Consider the following 20,001-nt stretch of genomic DNA (forward strand, 5'->3'; position numbering starts at 1 on the left):
AATTGATAGGAGGGATGCGTACGATTCTGACAGTCACTTGCAAAATGACCTACTTCTCCATAGTTTTCTTTGATACCCCTTCCAGCCCCTCCTCCTCGTTCTTTGCCTCGACCCTGGAATCATTCGCGTGTTGCATCACACCATGATCTTGTGGCCAATTTTCCATTTGCATGCTATATGTAGGGGTTCACTCCATCATTAATTTGTATCTACAACAGTTGCACTCATCATGCCCTACTAATTTACAATAAGTATAAAACAAATGTTGCGGAGTTTGTACAAGCGTCTGTAGGAGATGAAAATTTTCAGTCGAATGCTTCCCAACTATCTGACAGATAGCGCACCACAAGGTTACCCCTACACTCGGTCCAATGATGTTTTCTAGTTTCAGGGGGACAGGACCTGCCCTAATGAGGTAGTTTGGATAAATAGGAAAATGGTGCATGTCATGACCCTGGCCTTTACACTTTAGGAACCAAACTTCTGCGCACACCTTGAGATGGAATTCCTTTCCCTTCTTGAGGCTCTGCAATTCCATGTGCAAGCTTGCCAACTATGATTGAATCTGTTGTACCCCGATATTCATATCCTACACTAGTGAAGCTTCTAATCTCTTGGTTATCTTTATTTCTTCTTCTTATATCCCTATTTTCTAGTGTTACAATGTTAATCTCAAATGTGGTAGGAGTGAAGCAATATACCATCCTCTATGCTAAGTATCTGTAATGGTCATATTAGCCTGCTAAATCAAACATTTTAATATTTGATCAAAAGTCCCACGCAGACTCGTTTACCCTCTGCTAAATCTCCTTAAGCTGAGTGATAGACTGGGCCTGATATTTTGGCTTCTTAAGCTAACTATTCAACACTTACTTGGTTTCTAGCATAGTCACATTGGGTTTACCTATGCAAAATTTGATGTACAAACTCATCACTCTGTCGTGTAGCACTATGACTAGCTACGCTTTATTCATTTTATCATCGATGATTTGTTGTGCCTTCCATACAACATATGTGACAAACCAAAATTGTTCTGGGTTTTCAGTTCCCACACCCTTAAACACGAGCATCTTCATTATATTCACCATTTTAAATGATGGAGGTGGAGGTGGAGGTGGTGTAGGTGTGTGAGGTGGAGGTGGAGTGGATGGATGAGTTATCCCTGCGATACCCTAACTTACAATCTATAGTGCACTTCATGGTATTCATAGAATATTACCTCCGTCGTCGCTATCAGATGTTACGAACTGTATTCAGATCCTGATTCTTCATTCCTTCTTAATGCTCTCCTAGTTCTTGTACTCCCAAACATCAATTTAAACATATAACCTGATTTTTGGACAACAGCATCTTAATCCAAGTCTTCAACGATTTTAGGTACTTACCTATTGGCCCCTTGAAGAACTTGTTCTCTTCTTCGATGTATCTAGTGAATGTATCGATCGTGAACGCAATGATGAATCCTCCTAGAATATGATCAATCCAGTCGTCTGCAGCCCACACGATGTTATTTTCTAAAGCCTCTAAGTGCTTCACTAGTTTTGGGGTTCACAAAATAGTGTTGTTAAGATTCCACGTACCCTGAATATCTACCAATTTCGACAACCACTCATGAAATTCACATCAGAGTGATCAGAAGAATATTTCATGTTCGTGTGTGAATAGGTATCTATTCATGCAATTTTCCTTCCATAAGCACGAATTTATATTCTTCTGGGCTCCAAATGCATGAAACTTCTAATTGATCCACTTTTAAAACTCTTTCTTAGTGGGGAACCACATATCACACATTCCTCAACAAGATCCTCATCTTGGAAACATAACCATTTGTTGGCTTTGTGGGGCCTGACCCAGGTTCAAATTTAGTTGCACCAGCCAAAAAACCCTAAACTGTTGGCCCTTTCGGAAACAGCCTGAGTAATGCAGGTTGCAGTCTCACCTGAAATAGTATTGGCGGATGACAAAACCAGGTTTCTGCATCTAGAGGCCCGTGTGATAAATTCCTATAGCTCCTAGGGCTTACTTCTGTCTTCACGAACCCTAACCCTTCTGAAACATGTAATTACAGTAATTCACATAAACAAGATCTATGCCTTCGCGAAGATCATGCAACATTCGTAACATGTATAAATTAGACTAATCTACCACTTTCATGCATAAGATAAGCATTCATTCGTATAATTTGCAATACAGAGCGAAAATACAAAAAACTACAAAAGTAAAAATAGATCCACAGATGCGCAATTGGTGGATCAAAATGTCTTTATTAGATATATCCATTCAAGAACAAACTCCTTTTCCCTACGCACTCAACTGCAGGGGCCTACGCACTCATCCTACACACTTACCAAGGTCTCCATGCACTCAAATGTAGGAGCCTTCCCCTTCAACTATGTATAGTAAACAGACTTTCCTACCTTACCTTACTTGCCCAAACAATGATATTCTATCAGTTAGTTACCTCTAGACTCACCATGACTCCTCTATTTATAGCCTTTTATTTTACAATGCCATGGTTCCCAGACCATGGGCGGGTCTCAAAACCTTCCTAACACCTCACCACCTAAGGGACTAAAGTCCCTTTTACTCTTACTATCTTCATGCTCCACTTCCACAAATCATGGAGAATTTACATCTTTACAAAAATGAATTACAAAGTTGGACAAAATTTATCCCGAGGGACCTCATCCTAACGGAAGGGTTTAATGCTATATTGAAGGCAGTATTACTGGCTGACATGAAGATCTCATCCTTGGTGAAGCCACCTGATGGTGTATAGATGCGAGGGTGGTGTGGTCGATAGGCCTAACTGCTTCATGACCTATGCTAAAATGAGGTTCTTTTATCTCCCGCTATCGATAATGAATTGCAATGGTGAACCCTTCACCCACATCTATGAAGGGAAGAGACACTAACCCTCCTCTGGATCTTTATACTCAATCTTCTAGATCTTGGTAGTGGCAACAATGGTGTGAGGATATACATAAATAATCTTCTTCCCGTTGTCATTCCCCTTTTTGGGTTCTGACTCAGAGTCAGAACATGCATATGATTCTGAAGCCCTCATCTCATCCACTAGTGACTCCTTGGATCAACACTCACTTGTGTTGTGAGTGGGGCTGTTATGGAACTCACACCACTTCCCTATGTCCTTCTTGGAGTTTGTGGTGTTGTTCGTTGCTTGTGTCTTTGATGGGCTGTCCTTCGTCACCCTGCCTTGGATTTGTCCTTTGTTATGCATTTGGTGGTGCCTTTCCCATTCGTAGATCCAAAGCCTCACTTCTTTTGTTTTAAATTTTACTCAATTTTAACAACGTATCAGTAGGTGACTAGGTGACTAGTATATTTCTAGGAACTCCATCTCATATTAGATGGATTTTTGTAGACAACTGCGATATTTGAGTACTAGATGTCACTCAAAATTCTTGATACCCAACTTTGTGTGAAAGGTATGAAAAATATTTGTGAACTTTAGCATATCTTGGTCCCTTCCCTACCATAGCATGGTCGACTTTATGTACTTATCTTCATAGCTCCTGAAAGGGTAATTCTTCTCCTTGGTGGTGTCTTGGAAAGTGTTCCAAGTGGGTGTGGCTAAAAACAATGAGGGTTCCTCTCATCCTTTTGCTCACAGTAGATTTCCCACCAGCCCTTGATGTGAGGGGCAGCTTTGAGGTGTGAAAAAGTAATATTTTTCCTACTAGAAAAATCATGAACTCTAAAATACCATTTCAATAAATTTAACCTTCTATCTATGGTGTTTTCTTCTATCCAACCTTCAGATATGGTAATATCAAAGTTGACTTGTACCTTAATGGGATTGGTGCCTCCAGGGCCGTTTTCGAATGAATATGTGTCACACATGGGCATCCTCCAGAGGATCTAGGTAAATTTGTCCATCATCATGTTCCTCTATCACTCGAGGGCTTCTTTAAGAAATATTTTGAATAGATCTCTTGCTCCCCCATCTTTCCTTTTTTCCACCATGGGAGGTTGTAGGGGTTTGCGAGGCTAGTGTTGCAAAGGTTCAACTAGTTCAATCCCTAAATCCTTATACCCTAACCTCGTTGGGGACATGCAAAGAAAAATAGGGAAAGAGAAGACTAATATGATACCACTGATCCAGACTTATGCAAGAATGCAAGAGAATATAGATTTAAACATAAACATAGAGATGCAACAGGAATAAAAATTCATTTCATTAATATCAATGAAATGAAATATGCTTACATACAGAATGGAAATAAACTAGCTCATGTGATGGTAGCTTATCTCTGAGAAGCAATGTGGAGGATACACACCTCTAATTTATGTTACAATGAGGCTCGAAGGCCTATTTATTATTGAGAAACAATGGAAAACCCTAAACATCCAATAACCTAACCCCGGGAGATGAAGCACAAAAACTATGGGCCCTGTTTGGGTAAATTGGTACATCAACTTCTCGAGGTTGTAACTTTTTCATATGATGTTTGTTTGACATGCACAATAACTCGTTAGAATGATCTATCCTATGAATAAAAATTTTCAATACAAACATCTATAAAATATTCATTTTTTCAAAAATCATTAGGGCCTCAAAACATCTCCAGAAGTTCAGGACCTTAAAAAATGGAAAAAATAGTAAACTATACTACAATTAAGGAAACTAAAAAACTAAAAGGGATAGTGGTGAGGGGCCAAGTGGAATAGGCGGGTATCCACAAATATGCACCTACATCATGGATGGTGTTCCAAATCCATGTCTGTCACTTTGATCCATTGCTCGATCTACTGAGAAATCTCTCGATCCTACATCGTCTCACCTTCCTCCTTTGCTTCTCGATGCTCCAATTCTTCAACCTATATAGGCGTTGTTTCCTCCATCATCATGCCTTTCATCTTTTCTTCTTCTTGCTTCTACTTCTCTTCTTGTTCTCTCCTCCTCAACTCTTGTTCTTCCTCCATATCCTATTGCTTTAGTTATGTTTCTGACAACCTCTATTTTTCTCTCTTCCTCTAGTTTTCTCTCCTGGTCCATTGGTCCCTTTTTTCTTCTGCTGCCAAATATTCCTTCTCAAAGTTAGGATCTGCCTTCATGTTGTAGTTTTTCTCTCCCTCTTGATTGTCAACAATCTTTCTCTTTCCCTTGTCCTACACTGGATTTTTTCCTTTTGTTGTTGGTGTTGTTGCTTCTAGGGCTGCTACTGACTTTAGAGTATCCTTCCAAGCTCATGCTATACTAACCAGATCATTGAGTCTATAGGCATTGTAGTAGTGCCACCAAGTGTCCTCCTATGGCCAATGAAATGACCTGTGGATCCACATAAAGTACACTAATGTACAATGTTCCTTGCAAATAATGTGAGGATCATACAGATTAAAGTATTTAGTGCCAAAATCAAGCTTTAATATCTCCTTAGCATCGACATATGAATTTTTAAAGATCTTAATCTCATATAATCTGATCCATAAAGGAAGAGTGGGCCATGGCGCTTTCTTCTCCCTATGCATTCCTAATGACAACCCTATAGCGAGGTGGTATGAAACTTCATGCATAACTAGTTTTTCGGTAGCATAACTTGGTAGTACATGTGGAGGCTTGTCTTAGCCGAAAGCTCTAATGAATATGCGACCTCATGAGGCATACCAATATGAAATTCCTACTATCACCTCCATCGCTTCTCAGAACATGCAGGGTGGATCCTTCTCAAAGATAAGTCTATATAATGGGATGAGAAAGTGGTTGCCAAGCCTCGCCATCACTCCTTGATAGTTGTAGTCAAAAAATAACCAGAAATAGATATTCATGGAAGTCTCTTATGGTGTCCATCTCTAGTCCATGTTAAGCCACTACTACTGTGCATAAATTTCATCCAGTAATTATGCAGACATACAAAATGTTTCTTTCCCATTCTTAGGTGGATTCCAAGCCTTAGCGACATGGGACTTCAAATATTGAGCCAACAAATCCGATCGGTTGAATCACCTTCTATCACTCACCAACTGGTCTAGTAAAAATGCCCACCATTCGAGGTAGGTCTCTATGCTCTCATGACAAGATATTTTACATGAAAATATGATCAAGAAATGGTAAGCCTTCCTAAGGGACTTTGTCTTGTAAACATGGGCGGGCACCTGTCTAAACTCCAATAGCTCTTTCACCTAGCGCTTGACAATGTCGCCAACGTTCACATAGCTATGGGTGGCATAGAAGAGTGAGTCCATGTGCTTTATTTAAAGTATTCTTCCCTAAAGGTGGCAAGCTTCTTCCCACTAGCACTTCTCAATGTCATAGTGTGTTCATCTATATATGATACAATTTAGCTCATGATGTATTCACATAGGAAAGAGGGATACCCGAATGAAAAATTTGTTAGGTCCCTATAATACTAGTGATTCCCCCATTACTATTGTCATTGTAGACCTTATTGTTATTATTGTGCCCCTATTTTCCCCATATTGTTATTAGTCTACCCCATAGAAACCCACTATTGTTATTGTTGTGCCCTTATGCTATTACTATTATGTCCGCTTTGATTATATTGTGACCCCTTAGACTCCTATATATAGAAAGGAGGTTTAGTCATTTGTATCATCGAAGAATTGTTCATTTGTGTAATGTAAAAGAGGCTGCACCCTTGAAGCGGCTGATTTTGAAGGCATTCAACTATATTTTCTCTATTTTGTGAGTTTGTTGCATAACATTTACTATTAGAGCTTTCGATTCTAGGGTTTAGCTGCTCCAAATAGGTCATCGCGGAATTTTCACTATAACTTTTTTCTATTACATTTCAGATGCTACAAGAAAAACTCATTTGCACCCAAAGCACTCTAAACCTCAGGACCAAATTTCAGATATTTTCTCACTATACATTCGGAGATATGATCCAAGGAAATTAGAGTTTTTGCAGGATCCCAAATTATATCTCAAACAGGTGACCTGGGGAAAATCGTCATAAATTGTGTTTTGAGCATTAGATTGAAAGTTCATCAGAAGTTTCAGAAAGAGGATGTACTGAAGTTTTCTGTATATCAGTTTTAGGTACTAATGATCTAGGAGGATCTCGTCAGATCATTGCACATGTATTCAAATGTCATCATGAGTGTTTAGATTTGTCGTCAATTTAGTTTGATTTCATCAGTTTCAACAGTATGGGTTATGGATTACGTTGTTTAGGTAATATGGTTTTCATGGTGTTCAGTTGATATGGGTTAGCACCTAGCTATCGAAATGTGTTCATCGATAGTTTCTCCAGGATTGGCCAACAACATGTGTTTTGTCATTCCCCTTCATAGGTTTTGGTGTCATCCATGGCAGAGGTTCGATATGTTGTCAGGGGTGTCCACACAACTGTAGATTATGTCAACAATATTTATTTGGTTTTGTCACATTGTGACAATATCTTGTACATGGGTTTAAAAAAAAAAACGAAAATCGTAATCCTAATCTACCAAAAATACTATCTAATCTATCACCTAATTCGCAACTGTATCCATCTACAATACATTTCCATATGTATTTAAAAACCTATGTTAAAACCCTTCTAAAAACTATGTTCTAACCTATGTATTAAATCTATTACATATAAACCTAAGTTCTAAGTGTTAAACCCTTGACATATAACTCTCGGCATATGTTAAATACATTGTAAAATATTGTAAAAATTAATACACAGGCCCTAACCGTCACCCTAACCGCAGTGGAACCGCGAAGGGGACAAGGCACATGTGTCAGGGTTATGTAAGTTGTGAGGTTATCAAACCAACAGGCTTGGGCTTGACCATGCGGGGTTTGAAACCGCAATAGGTAATGTGAATGATATGTATAATAATTGTTGGAGTATTAACCGTGCAGGTCACCACCGTTGGAATCATTGGACAGTGGTCACACATGGACAGTTAGCGAAACCATCATTGGAACCACCGGGGATAAGCCACTAGGTGGCGGTCAGGTAGTCGATGACCTAGCATTCACATGGAAACCGTTAGCCCTCTGCTTGGTTAGCTGAACTGCTGTGGTTAAATGTTTAACGCAATTCTATTTCGGGTTTTTTTATGGTTTTTGTTTTTGGAACTAATTCGGGGACCATGTCCACCTTCCTAAGTGTCAAATTACGACAAGACAAAAGCTATTTACCTAATTAGATTGCAACCAAATTCATCCTGTATTCAGCCAAAGAGGTTTCAATATATTTGCAGGACTTTAAAAGGAAATTTTGCTTCATTGATTAGGACGAGAGTAGTCTTGGATTTTATATGTAGATTCTAGAGGTCATAGGTAGTTTTGTCTTCAGTGTCATAGGAACATCCCGAGTCCGAATTGGGAACCATGATATGCATTGGAAAGCTGGCTCTGAGGGCTATCTGATGACAGTAATCAGAAGTGCATGCATGCACATTCAGACTTATCAAATCTCTGTGTAATAAAATCCTTCTTTTCATTCCTAATAAAAACGGTTGCCCACCTTGAAAGCAGACACGGAGACGTAGTCCATCAGGGACGAACTCCATCATCAATCTCGTTGTTTGGTATCAATGTATTTTTACTATTTTCACTTTTTTATGCATCCTAATTATTTTTAATCAGTTGTCGTAAAGTATTCTTTTCAAGTATGCATCCTAATTATTACATTGATGAAGTGGAATTAGATGTCGTTCTAGTGGAGATATGTGGAGTTGTCTTATGAAGTCCTTATCTTTATGATCATGATGCAATATTTTACAGGGCAGAACATAAATATCACCTTAAGAAATATGGGGTTGAATTTATTGTCAGGGCACATCAAAACAAAAATCACTTGAATTCAATTAATACTAATCAAATGAAGCGATTAATAAGTTCAAACAAGAGATTTGTAATCATGTGTATGAAAGGAAAACATAACAATTGACATGATGGTTGTTTAAGTTATGAGACTCAACTTAAAGATGGTTTGTTTAATGAGATAGAAACAATTCTAGTTCTATGTAAAACCAAACATCTTATTCATAAGTAGGGACTACAACATGAATTACAGTGTGTGCCTAAAGCTCCTCTTCCTAATCTCAGAATGAATCAATTCAGTTCAAGCTTGGAACTTAACAATTACAGGGATACGGGTCAGTATTGGGGAAAGTCAGTGTTCAATTTCTCTTGTATTGTGTTGCCATTTTATGTATCGAACAGTTTGGAAACCTATTTTCAAGTCGAGAGGAAACCTATCTGTTTTCATGCCTAAGCCTTTTCTAAAGCAGTGTCAAAGTATCTAATGGGAACTTATGCCTCATAGGAATGTGTCAATCAATGGAAAAATCATTTAAATGAAGGAAAAGTGATTCAAACAAATCAACAACTAATTCAATACTTTCAAAGACAAACTAAGTTGCAGCAAATTTGACCTTACAATTTGATGGGTTCATTGCAGCAAGTTCACTTAGTAATCAGGAAGCAGGAAAGTATGTTAAATCAAGTAGCTGGTTTGATGTCGAAAGTATATTTGATTGTCTCTCTCATTCCATAAAAGAGATTGTTTATACATTTTGATGGTATTAAAAAACATCTAATAGAGATTGTTTTCAAAGGTTATGAATCACTAAATCATGGTTCTTCATGGAAAGAAATCAATTTCCATAATAATAATAGGTTGTTTGCCCATCATCGCAAGTTGTGTATACTACAGATGGATGAAACAGGTCACTAACTGAAAAGGTACCATGGTCAACATCATCAGGGTCATTAATTTCAAGTGATTAATCAAATGTATTGGTACATCATCAGGTCAAGGTGGAAAGAGAGGGAGTTCTACCCTCATTGACTATTTGTTTAGTTAAACTTTTTTGGTCCGAAAGTTTTTAAGTGGAGAGGAATGATCTAGGAGGATCTCATCAGATCATTGCACAAGTGTTCAAGTGCCGTCGTCAGTGTTTAGAGTCATCATCAATTCAGTTCAATGTCATCAGTTTCGAAAATATGGGTTATCAATCAGGTTGTTCAGGTAATATGGTTTTCATGGCATTCAGTTGATATGGGTTAGTACCTGGTTGTCGAATTGTGTTCATTGACAGTTTCGCCAGGATTGGTCGACGACATGCGTTTTGTCATTTTCCTTTGTAGGTTTTGGTGTCGACATAGGTGTCATCCATGGCAGACGTTTGATATGTCGTCAGGGGTGTCTTCGTAATTGTAGATTGTGTTAATAATATGTATTTGGTTTCGTCACATTGTGACAATATTTTGTACATGGGTTTTTTAAAACAAAAATGAAAACTCTAATCCTAATCTACCAAAACCACTATCAAATCTATTACCTAAGTTGCAACCCTATCCATCTACAATACATTGCAATATGTATTTAAGAACCTATGTTAAAACCTTATAAAAACTATGTTCTAACCTATGTATTAAATCTATTAGATATAAACCTAAGTTCTAAGTGTTAAACCCTTGACATATAACTCTTGGCCTATGTAAAATGTGTTGTAAAACATTGTAAAAATAAATACGCATGCCCTAACCATCACCCTAATCGCAGCGGAACCACGAAGGGGATAGGGAACATGTGACAAGGTTATGTAAGTCATTTGGTTATCAAAATAAAAGGCTTGGGATTGATCGCATGGGGTTTCAAACTGCAACAGGTAATGTGAAAGCTGTGTATAATAACCATCGGAGTATTAACTGTAGAGGTGACCGTCATTAGAACCACTGGACAGTGGTCACACGTAGAAATTTATCAAAACCATCGCTATAACCACCAGGGATAAGCCACCAGGCGGCGGTCAGGCAGTCGAGCTCCCGAAGTTCACATGGAAGCCATTATCCCTCTGCCCAGTTAGCTAAATGCCTATGGTTAAATGTTTAATGTAATGTTATTTTGGGTTTTTATATGGTTTTTGTTGTTGGAACTAATTCGAGGACCATGCTCACCTACCTAGGTGTCAAATTACAACAAGACCAAAGCTAAACCTAATCAGATTGTAACCAAATTCGTCATGTATTCAGCCAAAGAGGTTTCAATGTATCTGTAGGCCTTTAAAAGGCATTATTACTTCATTGATCAGGAGGAGAGTAGTTTTGGTTTTTGTATGCAGATTCTGGAGGTAATAGCAAGTTTTGTTTTCAGTGTTACAGGAGCATCTGGAGTCGAAATTGGGAACCATGATAGGCATAGGAAAGATAGTTCAGAGCGCTATCTAATGAAAGCAATCAAAAGTGCCTACATAAACACTCATATTGATCAAAGATTTGTGTAATAAATTCCTTCTTTTCATTCCTAATAAAAACGGTCGCCCATATTGAAAGCGGACCCAGAAACATAGACCATCAGGGATGAACTCTATCATCAATCTTGCTGTTTGGTATCATTGTGTTTTTATTGTTTTTACTTCTGTTATGCATCCTAATTGTGTTTAATGAACTGTTGTAAATTCTTATTTTCAATCATTTTCCTTGATTTTTGTGCTTGGAGCTAACATTCAATTCATTAATGGTTATTGATTCTACATCAATTTAAGTCTATGATCATTTCAAATCAACTAAGGTCGAAACAGTGATACATGGAACTTCGTACAAGTTCACTCTATTGGATTAGTATATAATAAGGCGATTTGGCATAACTATTCCTTGGAGAATCCAATATTGATAAGACTTGTGCGGTTAGAAATAGGACTCAAAGGGCTAATGTGAGAGAAAAATTCAGATCTTGGAGATCTACAATTATAGAGATACAACAGATTAAATATTGATCTCTTACAAAGTGAAAAAAGGTGTGTAATTTTTTTTTTTAATTTTTCATAAGATTGGTTTGAAAAATTAGTTTGAAGGAATTAAAAGGGCATAGTGAAGCATTATTAGCATTAGTTTATGCCCCGAAGAAAGAAAATGGAAACACTTAGTAAAAACCTAGAAGCTCTAGCATGACTCATGAAGATGATGAAGAAATGCAACATGATATATCAAAATTATGAGACCAAGTGCAACAAAATTCACCCTCACAAAATGTAGCAGAAGCTAAGATGTATGGTTTAAGGAAAGGTGTGGAAGATAAAATGGATAGTTTAAAGAAAGGCATGGAAGCTAAGATGAATTTCATGCAAGATAAGATTGATGGTTTGGAATTTAAGATGGAAGGAAAAATGGATGATTTGAAGACAAATTTGACAAAGTTGTTACAAGAAATGTTTATGAATAGAGAAAAGGTAGTAAAGGAAACTCACGATGAGAACAAAATAAATGTTAATCATGATTTCATAGAATCTAACATTGGATTGAAGACCCACCATTTTCAAAAGATCGATATGAGGAAGTTTGATGGCAAGGATCCCGAAACATCAATACTACAGATCGAGCAATTTTTCGATCTCCATAATGTGTAAAACACACAAAAGGTACATATGCAACTTTATATTTGGAACAAAATCAGTTTGTATTGTATCGATGGCTTTGCTCTCGTAAACAAATTGTCACTTGGGCAATTTTTACAGATGAAATGATAGCACATTATGAGGATACAAAAAGCAATACATTTTTTAGCCAATTGATAAATCTCAAATAGAAGGGTTCAATGATGGAAAACAATACATTTCCCCTTTCTTTTTTTTTCCATGAAGAAAATGCATCCCCATCATCAATAACCAATATACATTACCTTAAGGAGAACATTTTATTGATTTACATGTTATGCTTTTATGTTTTTCTTTTTGAATAAGTTTTTGTCTTTTAGCTACGGAAAACAGCCTATTATGCAGCTAATCGGCTGTTCCGTAGCTACTTCCATGCTTTCATAGGTTCCAAGTGTCAGAAGGAGAAAATAACTACATGGGCAACTTGGAGAACATCATGACATGGATCATGTCCTATTCACATAGCCCAGGTTGACAAGGAAGACAGTATAAGACTCCGGTCAAAGGAGAAGTCAAATGTAGAGATCTAAGGAAAACGTGACTCTGTTTTTACACGTTTCACAGTGATGGGATCCGAAACAACTTCCTGAGCCCACGGACTCCAACAGCCATCTCTGCAACCAAATCCAACAACCATCACCTTAGATTTATGTCTCCAGCAACCGAGGAAGATAATTCTGTGTGCATGTCTGCTACGTGTTTTTGGCTGTAGCTTATTTTTCTCCATAAATAGTTGCATAATTTCCTTATAAATACCTGTGTGAAGAATGCAGAGCTAGTTCAAATTTGCTCATGTATTAAGCTCAGACTACTGTTCTATAATTTTGAAAAACTCATTATCTATTTTTAATATGAATACCCGTCTTTTATGGATATCTGAAAACATTTCTGGTGTTTTGATTGAGTACGCATAACCTGAGCAGTTGAAGAGGACCCCTGCACTGAGTAAGGTTTAATTTCATTTTGTTTTGTCTTTTATAGTTAAAATATCATTTCACCATTTCTTTCACAGTGTTCATAATCATTTCCATACTAACCTTGTTTATAATGTAGTCTTTATCATTTTCTTACTAACGCAGAATAACTTCTTTCAGTGTAGAATAACTTATTTTTCTGTTATTTATTTCTAGTTTCTATCAGTAGTTAGGGGTTGAAATGCAATAGTGTAATGTAGTTTATTTCATTTATTGTTTCCCTAGACTTTAAGTTTTCAGTTAGACTGATTAGTGCCATTACAGTTCTTGCCTTTTTATTACTAGCTTAGTGACTCAGGGTGTCGATGAATGTTTCTAAAAATCCCTTCTAGTTGATAACTCATCTCAAACTAAGTGATTGAATACTTCATTCATGCAGTGAATATTTTCTGTGTTTTTGCATTTATCTTCCCTTAGAATAATGAAGTACAATATTCCTCAAAATTTCATCCCAAGGAGGTTTGTCTTCCAAAATTGAGATGCAGAGTAACTAAGTATTTCATTTAGTTTTGTTGCAATTTCACTTTCAGTTTTTCATTAAGTTTTATTTCTGCAATAGACTAAACAGTAGTTGTAATCTCACTTTCACTTTTAGTATTTCATTTTAGTTTTGTTTCCATAATATATAGTTGTAATTTCACTTTCAGTTTTAGTATTTCCTTTAGTCTTGTTTCTATAATTGATTAGACAGTAGTTTTAATTTCACTTTTAAGTTATTTTAGTTCATGATTTGGAAACAATGATAAGAGCAGAAGTAGAAACTTTTTTTTCATTTCTTGATTAAAATTTACTTCCAAATATTGCTTAAATAACTTTTAGTCCTCATTTCATTTCTTGAGATTCTCAACAGAAGTCGATTTAAGATTTTGTTAAGTACACTATAAATCATTAGGGATTAAAGGATCAAAAACCCAAAAACAACATAAAACTCAGAAACACTAAAGTAAGAAGATTCATCTAGCACATATAGTGCACTACACTTCATCAGTTTATGATACTCGGATTAATAATTTATGTATAGCAATTTAGGGCACTAAATTGACCAAACAAGCGGATTGAGGACTTGCAAAATCTGAACATAAGGGTAAAAGATATTCCAGAGGAGCATAGGATTGATGTGTTCATAGGGACTTTAAAGGATAACATCCAACATGAGGTTCACCTTTGGGAACCTGATTCATTAGAGAAGGCATTCAGGTTAGCAAGAAAAATTGAAAGAAAAACTATGGAAGCCAGGAAGCCTACCACTCACAACTATAAAGATGGAAGTGCTGTTGCCCATAGCCTTCCACAACCTACAAGTTTGACACAACAAAAATTGGAAGAAAAAAGTGCAAAAGGGCTTTGTTACAGTTGTGATATCAAATACACTAAAGGGCATAAGTGTGCTGAGAAGAAATTATTCTACATATATTGTGAAGAGGAGGAAGAAAAGGAACAAGAAATGTCAAAAGAAGAGGATATACACCATGAACAAACCCTAGAGAAACAAGAAATGAATCCAACCATATCTTGTAATGAATTGGATAGAATTACCACTCCTCAAACTATCAAGATAGAAGGACATATCAAGAAGAACAATGTAATAGTGTTGATTGATTTAGGAAGTACCCATAATTTTATTCATTGTAAGATAGACAAGGAATTGAATTTCTTCCAATATCCAGCACTAGAGTGTCAAGTGATGATTGCAAGTGGAGGAACCATAAATTTTTCTGGAAAGTGACATAATATCAAGCTATCCATGGGATAATATGTATTTAATAGCCCAATGATTTGCATTCCAATGGGTGGTGTTGATGTTGTATTAGGATTCCAATGGCTACAATCCTTGGGTAGAATAGATATTAATCTTCAAGAACTTTTCATGAAATTTTGTGCAGAAGGAAAGGAAGTTAAATTAAGGGGTATTGTAGGAAAATGGGGAAAGATAATCAGTTCTAACGGTATGACAAAGCTTCTGAAGAAGGAACAACAAGACATAATTGCACAATTATGTTCCCTAGAGGTTCCCACATCGAAATCATCTATTTTTCCAAATCTCCAAAAACTCTTGGACAATCATTCCAAGGTATTTGAGACTCCCAAAGGCCTCCCACCTATTCATAATCATGATCATGATATTCATTTGATCCCAGGAAGTGTTCCTCCAAACATTAGGTTGTACATATATCCCTATGCCTAAAAGAGTGAAATTGAGCGTATGGTTGCAGAAATACTAAAGGATGGTATAATTCAACCTTGTCAAAGTTCTTTCTTTGCTCTAGTAGTATTGGTGCACAAGAAGGATGGAACATGGCGCATGTGTCCAGATTATAGGGAGCTCAACAAGCTTACTATTAAGGATAAATTTCCTATTCCTGTCATTGATGAATTATTGGATGAATTGCATGGATCAATTTACTTCACCAAGTTGGATCTTCATTCATGATATCAACAAATCATAATAAAGACTAAAGACATTATGAAAACAACATTTAGAACCCATGCGGGTCATTATGAATTTTTGGTCATGCCTTTTGGCCTTACCAATGCATCTTCTACATTTCAAGGTTTGATGAATTCCATTTTCAAACCCTTCCTTAGAAAATTTGTGTTAGTATTTTTTGATGATATACTAATCTACAAGAAATCTTGGAAGGATCATGTTCAACATGTTAACAGGATGCTCAAAATATTGGAGGAAAACAATTTTATGCAAAAAGCTCCCAATGTTTCTTTGGAGTACAAGAGGTGGAATATTTGGGTCATATTGTATCTCATGAAGGTGTTAAGGAAGACCTTAGCAAAATTAAAGCCATTTAGGAATGGAAAATCCCAACATCCATAAAGCATCTACAAGGACTTCTTAGGTTGATAGGGTATTATCGCAAGTTTGTTAAGAATTATGGGAGAATAGCAGCACCTCTAACAACCTTATTGAAGAAAGATGCATTTTCATGGACTCTAGAAGCAAAAAAGGCCTTCAAACATCTTAAAGAGGAAATGTGCCAAGCATTGGTCTTAGCTACACCGGACTTCGCAAAAAACTTTATTATGGAATGTGATGGTTCAAGAAATCGAATTGGTGCTATTTTAATGCAATATGAAAGACCCATTACTTTCGAAAGTCATCCAATCAAAGGAAAGTATTTACACAAAGCTATTTATAAGAAGGAAATGTTGGCAATAGTACATGCACTTAAGAAATGGTGACCCTACCTAATGTGAAAACACTTTAAGGTAAAAATGGATCATGATAGTCTTAAATACTTTTTAGAACAACTATTATCCTCTAAAGAGTAGGAAAAATTGGTCACAATGATGTTGGGTTATGACTTTGAAATCATCTACAAAAAAGGGAAGCAAAATGTTGTGGCAGATGCACTCGTAATAAAGGATGAGGATGTGGAAGTGTTGTTGTACGCCATTTCTATTATCCAACCAGAATGTATAAACACATCAAGGGATGAATGGAAGAATGATGAAGAAGTGTGGGCACTCATTCAAAAGTTACAACAAGATCCCAGTGCATATGATACATTTAGCTAGAAAAATGATTCATTATGGTACAAAGATCGCTTATACCTATGTAAGAATTCCCAACTCAAACAAAAGATTGTTACGGAAATGCACACTTCTCCCTTAGGAGGGCACTCAGGATTTTTAAAAACTTACCGCAGGGTTAAGAAGGAATTTTTTTGGGATGTCCTTAAATTGGATATTCAAAATTTTGTGGTGAAATGTTTGGTTTTCTAAAAAAATAAAGTTGAAACAATTAAGACCACAGTTCTATTACAACCTTTATCCATTCCAAGCCAACGTTGGGAGGAGGTTTCAATGGATTTTATCACAGGTTTACCCAAGTCTGAAGGAACGAGTGTCATCATGGTGGTAGTTGACAAACTTACCAAGTATGCACACTTTTGTGCGTTATTGCATCCATTTAAAGTCAGTACAGTTTCCACTACATTTATGGAATCAATTCAAAAGCCACATGGAAACCCAAAGATTTTTGTAAGTGACAGAGATCCCATTTTCACTGGAATTTTTTGGACAAAATTATTTTCTTGTCTAGGTACTTAGTTAGCTCATAGCTCATCCTATCATCCTCAATCTGATAGGAAAACTGAGATAGTAAACAAATGTTTGGAAGGATATCTTCATTTCTTTGTATCTAATAAACAGACACAATGGGTGAAATGGTTACCTCTGGCTAAATGGTGCTATCACACTTCCCTCCATACTGCAGAAAAAATGACCCCATTTATGGAACTTTATGGATATCATCCACCATCCATCACGTCATATTTAAGAGAAAATTCTAAGTTTCAAGCAGTGGAACATCAAGTCGAGCATCAACAACATTTTCTCCAACTCCTAAAGGATAACCTCACATTGGCATAGGGTAGAATGAAACAACAAGCAGATTAACATCTCAGAAAAAGAAGTTTGATATAGGTGACTGGGTATTCCTATGACTACAACCATATAGAAAAATGTCGCTCGAGTAAGCTAAGAAGGATAATGAATTATCACCAAAGTATTATGGTCCATACAAGGTGTTGCAAAATATTGTTACTATGGCATACAAATTGGAGATTACTACATCTTCCCGACTGCACCCAATTTTCCATGTTTCATGTTTAAAGAAGGTTATAGGTGGCAAGTTCCCAATTCAAGAAATATTTCCAGAACTTGAAGAGGAAGGAGAAATCATATTGGAACCTGAAGTAATCACAAAAAAAGAACTCGACAGCTACAAAATTGATCAATTTTAGAGTGTCTCATCAAGTGGAAGAACTTATCCACTAAAGATTCCACATGGGAGGACAAGAATTTTATATGGAAGCATCCAAAACTACTCAAGAATTGAGGACAATGCTTTTTTGAAGGAGAGGGGCCTGTTAGGTTCCTATAATACTAGTGATTCCCCCATTACTATTGTCATTGTAGCCATTATTTTTATTGTTTTGCCCCTATTGTCCCCATATTATTATTAGTGTGCCCCACAGAAACCCACTATTTTTATTGTTGTGCCCCTATGTTATTACTACTATGTTGGCTTTCACTATATTGTGACCCCTTACAATCCTATATATAGAAAGGAGGTTTATTCATTTGTATTATCCAAGAATTGTTCATTTGTGTAATGTAAAGGAGGTTTCCCCCTTGAAGAGGCTAATTTTGAAGGTGCTCATCTATATTTTCTCTATTTTTTGAGTTGGTTGCATAACAAAATTGTATAACCTTGAATGCTCGATACTAACATGTACCTTTTGGTCTTCTAGATCTTCCTCAAAGTATTTTGTAAAGATGTCTTTGATCTGTTGTCATATTATTGTAGTTCCCTTCTCAATAAACAACTAAGTATCTTCATAATTTGGTAGATCAACTAATATCTGCTCAACTTCTTCCCTAGTACTTCTCTCAATAGTTTCCTTTGATGTAGCTCTCCTGCATGCGATGCTAACTGTGACTACTAGAGAGATGCTTAACAACTGATGTACCCATGGGATAGAGAGGACACTCATGGCAGTCAATTGCAAGTTTAAAAGAAAAACAATTTCAAGACAAGATCAAGCAGCAAGTCAGGCTCTTGATGGGAAGGATTGCATAGTTTTGACTGATAGGGTGACTGAATGACTATGGGAATGGTGTGTTGGTGGCTAAATTTACATGTCTTTACCCACCTGTTGATGGTGTTGGACCCACCAATATTTCTAGGGGATGTCCCCGGTAAGAAGTCCAAAATTATACCTTAGACTGTTTGGTGTAGGAGTCCTAGCAGTGGGTCATAAGGTAATGCTTTGATCGCGATGTCACACAGACGCAAGCAAGATAAATCTGTCGGTAGGAAGGGTGTGACTGATGCAGTGAGTCAAGGTGCATGAGAGGTTCTAACACTTCGAAGGAAGAAGAGGGTGAAGGTGAGTTTCAGGTTGAAAGGGATCAGTCCCAACTCAACTAGGAACACACAAAATAAACGAACATGCATAGCTTCCGGTGGAGTAGTCCACTTGGACATGGAAGTCACATCATATAAGGTAAGATAACACGTACAACACTCATGGATCAGTCTGAGATGAGTGTGATGATTATTACAATAATTTTAATGTGAAAGGTCTGTCTAATGTCCGATAGAGTAGTTGACATGGACAGTGACAACATTAACAACATATGCAACACATCAACGAAAAGATTCATATAATTGCATACAAATCAGTTCATACACAAGTACATAAGTTAAAAAACATAAATCATTAAGGAAACTAGAGTAGTCTAACTACAATAACAACATATGCATGAAAATGTGTTGGCTCTTATTATATAATGAAGTGTAAGTCACAACCATACAATAAACCATGTAAACCTTCTAGCCACAATAGTGGAATGTTACAGCCACATATGCTTGCTCGTCCAAAGAGACAAACTAGCTCCGTGTAATGGAGAAGCCAAGGCACGTCACACTATTGTCCATGATTTCTTCAAGATATTCTTAATAGAAGCTTGGCTGACCAAAAGCCCTGGCAATGAGTTATCACGGATTATTTATAGGAAAGGGTAGGGTGACCCTTGACATTCCCCTTTGTGACAGTTCAACTTCCCTCATGACTCTTCACCTATTCTATGATTGTTACATCCAACCATTAATGCTTGAATTACACTTGCCATGACTCAACAT

Source organism: Pinus tabuliformis, chromosome X (genome assembly GCF_031772625.1).
Source record: "Pinus tabuliformis cultivar Carrire ecotype Pingquan chromosome X, CPIR1, whole genome shotgun sequence".
Classification (NCBI taxonomy): Eukaryota; Viridiplantae; Streptophyta; class Pinopsida; order Pinales; family Pinaceae; genus Pinus; species Pinus tabuliformis.